Here is a 9688-nt window from a genome sequence, read left to right as displayed (position 1 = left end):
ACATCTGAGGTCACCAGTCCCCTAGAACTTAGAACTACTTAAAACTAACTAATCTAAAGACATCACACTCATCCATGCCCGAGGCAGAATTCGAACCTGCAACCGTAGCAGTCTCGCGGTTCCGGAGTGAAGCGCCTAGAACCGTTCGGCCACCGCAACTGGTCTCTGCCTTCCCGGTGTTTTCTTTCACTTTCACCCAGATAGGCGGCGGGAATTTAATTTGCGGTTTTCATAAATGATCGCTGGCTTTGTCTGAAACAGGCCGGCAGTGGGTTGTGAGGTGACAACAGGCAGGCGGGGCGCAGCGTAAGGGTATAACGTGTGGGTTTTCACGCAACGGTTCCTTAGGGCGGAAGTTCTGCACGTGCCGAGATAGACTTGTCACTCCTTTTGCTAGTGGAGATCACGTTGCTGTCCCGGCCTTCACTGTATTTGCACTTCCCTATCTATCCATGCTGTGCCGACCTGGACACTTGCAATTTTGCCCTCTCCGTTTCCGAGAATGCAAGTACCATTACTGGAAAATTTTGTGGTCAGAATTGCGCGCGTTCTGCAATCTGTGCCTTTGCTGTCGTTTTCTTAAGGATCACTAGACAATTTCAATTTTTTGTGGTTAATGTTGTACCTTTTCATTCATTACACAGGTGGAAATTTTGGGTGTAAATTAGTGACTGTAACTGCGTCGGGATCTGCGTCGTAACTGATCAGGGAGAGCATAAGGGAACAATTGAGAGGAATGGGGCAAAGAAATACAGTAGAATAAGAATGGGTAGCTTTGAGAGATGAAGAAGTGATGGCAGCAGAGAATCAAGTAGGTAAAAAGACGAGGGTTAGTAGAAATCCTTGGGTAACAGAAGAGATACTGAATTTAATTGATGAAAGGAGAAAATACAAAAATGCAGTAAGTGAAGCAGGCAAAAAGGAATACAAACGTCTCAAAAATGAGATCGACAGGAAGTGCAAAATGGCTAAGCAGGGATGGCTACAGGACAAATGAAAGGATGTAGAAGCTTATCTCACGAGGGATAAGATAGATACTGCCTACAGGAAACTTAAAGAGACCGTTGGAGAAGAGAGAACCACTTACATGAATATCAAGAGCTCAGATGGAAACCCAGCTCTAAGCAAAGAAGGGAAAGCAGAAAGGTGGAACGAGTATATAGAGGGTCTATACAGGGGCGATGTTCTTGAGGACAATATCATGGAAATGGAAGAGGATGTAGATGAAGATGAAATGGGAGATATGATACTGCGTGAAGAATTTGACAGAGCACTGAAAGACCTAAGTCGACACAAGGCCCCGGGAGTAGACAACATTCCATTAGAACTACTGACGGCCTTGGCAGAGCCATTCCTGACAAAACTCTACCATCTGGTGAGCAAGATGTATGAGACAGGCGAAATCCCCTCAGACTTCAAGAAGAATATAATAATTCCAATCCCAAAGAAAGCAGGTGTTGACAGATCTGAAAATTACCGAACTATCAGTTTAATAAGTCACAGCTACAAAATACTAACGCGAATTCTTTGCAGACGAATGGAAAAACTGGTAGAAGCCGACCTCGGGGAGGATCAGTTTGGATTCCGTAGAAATATTGGAACACGTGAGGCAATACTGACCCTACGACTTATCTTAGAAGAAAGATTAAGGAAAGGCAAACCTATGTTTCTAGCATTTGTAGACTTAGAGAAAGCTTTTGACAATGTTGACTGGAATACATTCTTTCAAATTCTGAAGGCGGCAGTGGTAAAATATAGGGAGTGAAAGGCTATTTACAATTTGTACAGAAACCAGAAGGCAGTTATAAGAGTTTAGGGGTATGAAAGGGAAGCAGTGGTTGGGAAGGGAGTGAGATAGGGTTGTAGCCTATCCCCGATCTTATTCAATCTGTATATTGAGCAAACAATAAAGGAAACAAAAGAAAAGTTGGGAGTAGGTATTAAAATCCATGGAGAAGAATTAAAAACTTTGAGGTTCGCTGATGACATTGTAATTCTGTCAGACACAGCAAAGGACTTGGAAGAGCAGTTGAACGGAATGGATAGTGTCTTGAAAGGAGGACAGAAGATGAACATCAGCAAAAGCAAAACGAGGATAATGGAATGTAGTCGAATTAAGTCGGGTGATGTTGAGGGTATTAGATTAGGAAACGAGACACTTAAAGTAGTAAAGGAGTTTTGCTATTTGGAAAGCAAAATAACTGATGATGGTCGAAGTAGAGAGGATATAAAATTTAGACTGGCAATGGCAAGGAAAGCTTGTCTGAAGAAGAGAAATTTGTTAACATCGAGTATAGATTTAAGTGTCAGGAAGTCGTTTCTGAAAGTATTTGTATGGTGTGTAGCCACGTATGGAAGTGAAACATTGACGATAAATAGTTTGGACAAGAAGGGAATAGAAGCTTTTGAAATGTGGTGCAACAGAAGAATGCTGAAGATTAGATGGGTACATCACATAAGTAATGAGGAGGTATTGAATAGGATTGGGGAGAAGAGAAATTTGTGGCACAACTTGAGTAGAAGAAGGGATCGGTTGGTAGGACATGTTCTGAGGCATCAAGGGATCACCAATTTAGTATTGGAGGGCAGCGTGGAGTATAAAAATCATAGAGGGAGACCAAGAGATGAATACACTAAGCAGATTCAGAAGGATGTAGGTTGCAGTAGTTACTGGGAGATGAAGAAGCCTGCACAGGATAGAGTAGCATGGAGAGCTGCATCAAACCAGTCTCATGACTGAAGACCAGAACAACAACAACAAAATAAGGCAGCAGATATTACTCCCAAAAAACTGGCTAAAGGAAATAGATCTGTTCAGTGAGCTTGAGATTTTTTTTACTTTTTGTAAGATTTGTAATTTTAACTTTTAGTTATTGTAGGGGTAATTCCCTGCATTAATATATGTGTTTTGAAATTAGGTTATAGATGGTTGTCAAGCCTGAGGACTGATTCAAGAAAACACTTCTTGAAATGCCTAATCAGTAAGTATTCCCCTGGAGGTTAAGTTTAATTATTTAATTGTTCTATTTGTTTGATTCAAGTACACGCCTGGCCGTGCAGTTTTAGAGTAAACTTTACGTAAGAGTAAGTTTAATTATTTACTTGTTCTATTTGTTTGATTCAAGTACACGCCTGGCCGTGCAATTTTGGAGTAAACTTTACGTAATTCGTTTGGGGAGACGTTAAATATTGTATTTTTTACGTTCCCTTAGCTGTAGTTTAAGCTCTCTTTCCTTTAGACAATTTTTTGTGGTAATATTTGCTATCTTATTTTATGATGGATTTTTTTGGCCTTATAGCACTGATCTCTTAAGTAGGTGGTGATTTTTGTTCATATAATTTGTATGTCTTTAGCCTATATCTCACCAATGTGGTGTTTGCTAGCAGCGGCTCTTAGCTTTGTGAAACATGAGCCCGACATTTCGGCGGTTGCCGGCCGCGAGGGCGTGTTACTGTTGTGCCTCTGCACGTGGCTTTCGGCTGTGTCTGGGGCGTGACCGCTATTGGTATAGTGGGACTGTTCATATTGCAGGCTTGCTTTCGTAATGTAAGTTTTGCTTTTCACTTCCTAAGGCTCTCATGTTCATGCTTTAACTTCTAAACATTCTGCCAGCATTCCTCTGCTGTTAAAATATTTGCGTGAGGAAATTTTTAATGTAATTTCTGTATTGATTCCATCTTCTTAGATTTTTATTTTTAATTATAACCTACGATTCTTTACTTGCTCTTAATTTGTCGTTGTATCCGTTCTGTGGCTGTAAGAAAATTTGTGAGATCTGTGATCCTTGGATGTTTATTCCAAATTACCAGTTTCTAACATAATAGCTGTCACTGTTTAAGAAGGTTGTGCAAGAATTATCTTTTACTTATTTATTATGTAAGACATGTTTTATTAATATTTATTTTTCACTTGTTGCTGGCACAGATACTTGGGGTAGTAAGAATTGAAAATTTAGTCATGTCAGTCTGTGGTCAAAATTTAAAAGGTCTTACTCTCTTTTAACGACATACGACATATGATGCAAGAACTGTGGAACCACCTTTCCATTTGATTCTTTTCCTATCCCAACCTGTATCTTGAGGTTTCAGTGCTATCAATAGTTATGGCAGAGACAGTCATACATAAAACACTACCTTGAGGAACACCATTCCTCCGTCCAAAGCGGTCGACGGGACGTCACAGACTCTGTATCTAAAGTAATGGATTGAGAGGAGGTATCACACAGACAGGAACACATGCTCGGAAACCCAGTTTATGAAGCTGTCTGAAGATAATATTCCTAGAAGCAGTGTCGTAGGCCTTCTCGTTGTCAAAAAAACATACCGAAGAAGGTCCACGGCTCGTGGTCTTGCGGTAGCGTTCTCGCTACCCCTGCACGGGGGCCCGGGCTCGATTCCCGGGGAGGGGGGGGAGGGGTTCAGGGATTTTCTCTGCCTCGAGATGGTGTTGTGTGTCTTTCATCATTATTTCATCCTCATTCACTCGCAAGTCGCCGTAGTGGCGTTAAAAAACTTGTGGAGCGGCGGCCGAACCGCCCGCAAGGTGTCTCCCGGCCACCAATGCCATACGCTCATTATTATTATTATTACCTAGGAAATCCTGTTGTAGAGCCGTTTCCAGGAGGGCCAACTTAAGGGGATCATGGAGGGCCCCATCGTCTAGCACCTCATATGAAGGCAAGTAAAATGAACAGGTTGTTAGCCAATGAGGCACATGCACCGTTATAGCGCCTGCTTGTAGGCTGGTCGTGAGGAAGAAAAGCGAAGAGTGGTAGACATTGCTTAAGAAAATGACTGCTCCACTCTTAGCTCTTTCTCCACGGAGGTCGTTCTTTTTGCAAAGAGTGCAGCCACTCACCTCACGTGTGTCAGAAAATTTAAAATTTATCTCTTGAAGACAGAGACGCACTGGTCTAAACACAGCTAACAGCTGTAATTCGTCCACATGTGTCCTGAACCATTTCAAGTTTCACTGAAGTATGAAAACCATCTTAACTGTGAGGGTTACCTCTGTATTTCGCCCTGTCATTCTTCCACGGATGGGAGACTGCACGATAGGTGGGGAGTCGGAGGGGGGAGGGGGCGTTGCTAAGCGGACTCTCAGGTTCCAACAGGCAGACGTCGACGTGCAGGTCATCATCTGGTCCATCAGACAGAACCAATGGAACTGGCCTGGATTGTTTTGGCCTGTTGGTTTTCGTCCGCACCTTAGTTTTGGAGGACAACAATGAGGCCAATTTAGCAGAAATATACTCCTGGTCCTCTTCTTCTGCCTGTTGTGAGGGTTTGGCACTCTTGCTGACATCAGGTTCAGCTACCACCGTTATTTCAGATGTACGAAAAGCTTGGTTTTTCTAGTTTCTTTGCAGACTTGCAGCTGCATTGACAACTGCTTGTAGATGTGCTCAACTGTCAGCGTCTGGGGTGGGGGGGGGGGGGGCAAATCTAGGTTCTTTCTGCTTTAATATCCTGAACCTCATCGACGATCGCAATTTCTCATCTCTGTTGAAATTCTTTGATGTCCATGATGTCCCTGATGTCCTGACACATCATAACTATTTTACAACAATTTTCCCCAATGTGGAGTTAAACGTTTACACGGTATTCTCCAAGTAGATTTACTTGTAATGCCTTGTTTACTTGGTTACTTTTCAGTGTCTTCAACAAGAGCGTAGCATTTCGCAACCTCTTCACAGATTTGAGTTGCTCCACAAGACCCTCTTGAGCAAGTAGAAAGGAGACTTCTTTAACAAACCTTTAACATGCTAGACAACAATAAATATATTAGTCACCAAAGGATGTGGTTCGTTGCTATTACTGAATGCATTATCTGGACTAGCAACACGAGTCATCTTTGGGGTTAGTGTGCTAATACAGGCCAACGGACAATTCGGACTGCTGGGAGTAGAGGAAAGTGTGTTAGGCTTCATGTAGGTCCCAACAGCGGCAAGGGAAGTAAATGTCCGCCCAGACAGAGCCCTGCCTGCCTTGTCAAGCCTTATACACCTGATGTGTGGCAGTTTCTCCCGAGGTTTCCCATTAACGACTGTTCCACCTCAAACCTACGTATCTGATCAGCATGCAACACACCTTCAGAATGTGGATTTTTTGTAGAGATTGTTAATGTTCTCGCAATCTGGGCTGTTAAGGCAAGATCACCAGTCCATGAGGACATACAACGTTCCTCTGCAGCGCCCACAGAGGTCGCTGAAGACTCCCCACTGCGTACAGTTCCAGAGCACTGGTGGCGCTCACCATTCCTCGTCTCAGGAAACCCACATCCGCCAAGCCCGTACCCGTCAGGCGAATGGTGAGCTCCCTGCAGTACTCGCCACTTAGAAGGACCTCGGCACATGTGGCTTTATAGAAAACATCGCGGATTATTCCCCTTTAGAAAATGGTCTGAAATACGACATAAGGAAACCTATATTATAGAAGATGTTGTCATTAACTGGATAAAATTCCTTTTCTTAAACCCGACGGTATATTTTTTCGGCAAGACTGGCTTAAGCAAACTTGTACCAAAATATTATGCAACTTGTTAAATTGTCACATGCCAAGACTTCTCAGCATCAATGAGTTACATTTTTTAACTGTATACACCATACAAGTTCTTCACTGTGCACCAAAGACACCATAAACTAAAAAATTATCATTTGAATCTTAACCTAAATATCTAACATATCTAAGAATGTTTAATGTATAGCTAAAAGTGTGTATTTGATCACTAAATAGCAAATTCCTCTTAGCTGTCTATTTTACGCAAAATATGAAACTTATAAGTAGACATTACTTGTAATTTCGGACAATGACCACGATATAAGTAGACATTACTTGTAATTTCGGACAATGACCACGATATAATAACACGTAAAGAAGAACATAGTTCACCAAACTTTTCACTACTGCAGTCAAAGAAGTCTTGGCTCAAGGTCAACATATAGGGATATCAACATGAAGGGAAAAAAATTGAAATGGAATAATCCGCTGTGTGCAATCTTCCACTCCCCTCTCTTATTTCTTAAGTGGTAACGGTAGTTTTTTTTTTTTTTTTTTAGTACGTGGGTATCGTTATATCCATCACAATAGCAGTGACTCGTTGTTATGACAAATATTACTTTGCTAAAATGTTGGCGCTAATATTCACGAAACTAAGTTCTCATGAAATTTATTTAAACAACTCTCAGCCGAAATTAAAATAAAACATACAACCAATTCAAGATATCATCCTGAAGGGAATCAATTGGGGAGTATTACGCATGAACTGGGGAAACTTCGTCAAACGATCTGTGCAAAAACGCATAATTTTTCGATCGATTGGCATTGTGATCTTGCCAACCCTTATGACTGAGTAGCCTAATTTAAGAAATGGACTGCCAGCAGCTATATGTAATCTTAGGCCAGAAGGTATGGGATGAACAGTTGTTATGCAAGTTACCTTGTTCCAAGAATGAGCAGTATAATTTAAAAGAGGTAAATCTTTGGTAAGTCAGCGTTATAAATAAGTGATAGAAAAAGACTGAATAAATAAATTGTGAACTGGTGATGGTGAAAGTACATAGAGTGCGTTCCAAGTATACTAAGCACTCAGAGAAATTGTTTCATAAATGTAATGAAACACGGGCTGTTGTAGAACAAACTCACAAGAACGCACAAACGGAGGAGATGAAAGGAAATATATTGAAAAATCCACCTCAGTTGCGAAAATTTTCTCGTCTTTACCCAGCTTTCGGCTAGAATAACCTAGCCTTCTTCAGAAGCATAAAATAGTTACCGCTGCCAACCGACCGCGTGGTGAAGTGATGGCCGGGGCTGGACTTCAGTTAAGTAGTTTTAATTCGACATGGTACCACGGTACTATAGGTTTTAATTTTTAATATTGACTGTGCCTTACTCTGGAATGTTATAGTAATTTTATGCTTCTGAAGAAGGCTAGATTATTCAAGCGGAAACCTGGGTAAAGACCGGAAAAATATCGCAACTGAGGCGGATTTTTCAATATATTAGTCTATCACAGTTGCTGACGGGGCTGCAATATGCTAAAAATTCTAAGGACTTTGTGAACAAGGGACATGAAAGGTCTTTATAGTGTTGATCATACACGCACCAAAAAAAGTTTGCATCACCTCGGTTCCGAGAGTTCCGGAACCTGTACACATCATTTGAATAAGGATCAACATAAACATAATTTCTACCCTTTTTATTGCTCATGAAAACCACACATCGCATGTTGTACCACCATACAGCTTGACTTTCAGAGGTGGTAGTCCAGATTGCTGTACCTCAAATACCCAGTAGCACGTCCTCTTTCATTGCTGAATGCCTGTATTTTTCAGGGCACAGTTTCCACGAGTTCATCAAGGCACTGTTGGTCCATACTGTCCCACTCCTCAATGGCGATTCGGCGTAGATCCCTTACAGTGGTTGGTGGGTCACGTCGTCCAAAAACAACCCTTTTCAATCTATCCCAGGCATGTTCGATAGGATTCATGTCTGGAGAACATGCTGCACTCGCTGGACAATGTGTCTAAGGCGTTCAGCATGACCGGTTTCCCTCCGAATTCGTGGTTGCAAAGATGGGCCTCGTCATGGACGTCGGGAATGAACTTGACCATCATGCAGCCTACTGCGCACAGTTTGAGTCGTAACATGACGTCCTGTGGCTGCACGAAAAGCATTATTCAACATGGAGTTGCTGTCAGTGTTCATCCGAACCATAATCCGTAGGTAGCGGTCATTCACTGCAGTAGTAGCTTGTGGGTGGCCTGAGCAAGGCATGTCATCTCTGTATCTCCTCCATGCCTGAACAACATCGCTATGGTTCAGTCCGAGACGCCTGGACACTTCCCCTGGTGATAGCCCTTCCTGACACAAAGTAACAATGCAGATACGATCGGACCGTGGTATTTTCCGTCTACGCATGGCTGAACTACAGACAAAACGAGCCGTGTACCTCCTTCCTGGTGGAATGACTGGAACTGATCGGCTGTTGGACCCCTCTCAGTCTAATAGGCGCTACTTATGCATAGTTGTTTACACCTTTGGCCGAGTTTAGTGACATCTCTGAACAGTCAAATGGACTGTTTGTGTGATACAATATCGACAGTCAACGTTTATCTTCAGGAGTGCTGGGAACCCGGGGTGATGCAAAACTTTTTTTCATGTATGTATGTGAGATTATCACATCTTCCACGTCAGGAAGAAATCCGACAAGACACAGATCCATGAGGGAGAGTCGTGTGCATAAAAGAAAAGGTGGCAATGTACAGCTTTTTATTATTTTTCTAAATCATTCATAGACTTTAGGATCTCTTATAAATTTGAACAGCATGCTGAATGGAGTATAATTATTAATGTATTAGTCCAGATCTGTTATTTTACAGGTCCAAGCAAGTTCATGAAGCCGAGCACTCGGATATTTTGTGTAAGTTCGCAGAGAGAGACAAGAACACAGTTCTTCTCTGACTGTCAGATTTGGGCAAAAGGCAATCATGCAAACACAGGACAACAAAGAATTTTGGGACAAGTTACTATAACACGATGTTACGTCGTAATTGGTCTGTATGGTAACTACAATGTAAGAGACAACTTATTGGGATACCTTTGTGTAATTAATATCGTGTCATTGTTATGACTATAATTTCTATTGAAGATTATCATACGCATAGGCCAGCTCAAATAACATGCT

Source organism: Schistocerca cancellata, chromosome 9, assembly GCF_023864275.1.
Source record: "Schistocerca cancellata isolate TAMUIC-IGC-003103 chromosome 9, iqSchCanc2.1, whole genome shotgun sequence".
NCBI classification, from domain to species: Eukaryota; Metazoa; Arthropoda; class Insecta; order Orthoptera; family Acrididae; genus Schistocerca; species Schistocerca cancellata.
The sequence above is the reverse complement of the archived record's forward strand: the minus strand, read 5'-3'. Positions refer to the sequence as shown.